The sequence below is a fragment of the Zingiber officinale genome, chromosome 6A (assembly GCF_018446385.1).
Source record: "Zingiber officinale cultivar Zhangliang chromosome 6A, Zo_v1.1, whole genome shotgun sequence".
NCBI classification, from domain to species: Eukaryota; Viridiplantae; Streptophyta; class Magnoliopsida; order Zingiberales; family Zingiberaceae; genus Zingiber; species Zingiber officinale.
Window position 1 is genome coordinate 10,431,957 of NC_055997.1, and position 2,157 is coordinate 10,434,113.

Below are 2,157 nucleotides of genomic sequence, written 5' to 3' on the forward strand. Positions count from 1 at the left end.
CCAACAGGAAGTTGGAGCAGATTTTATACCTAAGTGTGCTTAAAAAGCTTTTTGTGCCTCCTCTATACTTTTGTACAACATTGGAGGTATACAGTCATCATTCGGGGTATCTTTCATTACCTATATATGCACCCCTTTTGTAACTTAAGTCATTAATGAGGCAGTTGAAGGAATATGCTATCATAATATTGTTAGATGATGGAAAGGGTAAAGTCACATTCAAAGAAGGTTTCATTGAATGCTCATGTTACAATAGAAGAATATTCTCTAAAAAATGGTTATTACTCTCTGATAGCTTGTTGTGATTCTCTGACAACATTGTTGTAAAATACCGAAAATAGGCGAATATTAATAAGGGAATTTTCCGGAATTTTTAGAAATTTTTTGAGAATTTTTCAGAGCTCGTATGGACGCGTTTACGGGGATAAAAACGGGGCCCTGGGAAAGCCTGTTTAGGCTACCCTATTTAAGCGAGGAATTGTTTATTTATTTCTTTTATTTCTTTTATTTCTTTACTTTTCTTTTATTTCTCCGTTCCTTTTCCGCGCCGAACCCCGCGTGCCCGACATCCCGCCGTGCCCGATTCTTCTTCTCCGCGCGCCCGACGCCGATCTGCCCTAACCGCAATCGAGCGGTTTCTTCTTCGTCGCGTACAAAGCTGTGGCCAAGGAAGTCTTACGCTATTTTTCCCTCTGATTCGTGCATTTCCTCACACCAAACAGCGTCGACTCGAGCCCTAGGTGCCGACACCGCCGACACCCTCTCCGATCTCCTCTGTGCCCGCTACTGAGACTCCTCGGCCGAACTTCCACCGTGCCCTAGCCCCTCTCAGTGGATAGCCGGCTGCCAACGCTCAAAGCCATTGACGCCAGTGATCGAGGGCACGCCACTGCCGATTTGCAGCCTTTGCCCTAGCCGACGCCACCACCGCCGCTTCTCCTCAGCCCTAGCGTCGGTCACCGTTTTGTTCCTCTGTGCTCGTGTCCTAGCTAGCCTTACTGTGCCGCCTCACCTCTGCTTCTGCCGATTTCCCGATTATTACCGATCATCTTCCCTGGCTGACGGAGTGAGCACGAAGTCGTCTAGCTGTGATCTTCGAGGTAGAAGATCCATTTGATTTCCAGTCATCTTCTTACTTGATTCTTTCCTTGATTTGATTGATTCCAGTGGGTTGTGATGTTCGGTGGATTTAGAACTTTAGGTGTTGTGGGCTATTCCTGGTTCCGGCAGCAACTCCATCTAGCTACTCTCTTTGATTTCAGTAGCAAGAACGACTGAGAGATTGAGGTAAGATGAGTAGATTTTGTTCTTGAATCAGGTTATTGTTGGTTTTAGATATTCTGTTCTTGATCTGAATAGTGTAGTTTGTTCCTAGCTATGAGTTGGTTCGTTTGTGATCTGGAATTTGTGCTTGTTTTCCAGCAGCAATTACTTCGTTTGGCAGCAAGTTGTCCGACGGTGGAACACTTGCTGAGGCTTCGGATTTAGGTAAGGTTGTAGTGTTTTGGGGCTTAATTCTAGTAAGAATTGTTTGTGCTAACTGGGGTTGTTTGTAGTAACTTTACAGTAGCACCATTCCTAGATCTTCAGCAAGAGCTATCTCCGGATAGCCATTTATTCCTCGACAGCAATACCACGATCAAAGTTGGGTTGAATTTGGTATGCGTTGGATTCTAGGTTAGGTTTATGTGATTGTTGATTAGGGTTTTGCCCTAATTTAGTGTAAGAGATTTTTATTAAGCTATTTATAGGAGTGTAGCTAAATAAAATATTTATTTATTGGTGACTCAGGGTTTTGACGTGAGACGAGCATCTCGATGTCCGAGTTGGACCGGATTGATCTTTTCTATTGGAGGCGGGTACTTTTGACTTTATGTCTTTGATATGCATAGTAGTGAATTTAACAAATAGCAATAATTATGTTTCTTATTTGCTTCGATTAGTCACTACCCGATACCTGTTACATGCTTGGTTGATTGCTTGTTTTGCATCTCATGTTATTACTTACCTGATTATGCATGCCTATAAGGGTAGTGATATAACCATGCTTCACCATGTTCAGGACCTAGGTGTGATACCTTATCTGATTTGTGTACCCTTGATATGATTTATTGACTATGGTGCACATCATATATGTATATAGATTGGTTCAGTATA

At 42.8% G+C, this 2,157-nt stretch overlaps 1 long non-coding RNA gene across 2 annotated transcripts; it reads left to right on the forward strand.

The window, feature by feature from the left end:
• Positions 1-558: 558 nt before the first annotated feature.
• Positions 559-1,842, forward strand: LOC121993718. 2 transcript variants are annotated; one of them, XR_006115375.1, is made up of 5 exons: positions 559-1,100; positions 1,194-1,287; positions 1,423-1,488; positions 1,557-1,677; positions 1,792-1,842. It is a non-coding gene; the product is annotated as an uncharacterized LOC121993718 (long non-coding RNA). The 2 variants fall into 2 exon arrangements; XR_006115374.1 differs by having other exon boundaries at positions 1,426-1,488.
• The last annotated feature ends 315 nt before the right edge of the window (positions 1,843-2,157 follow it).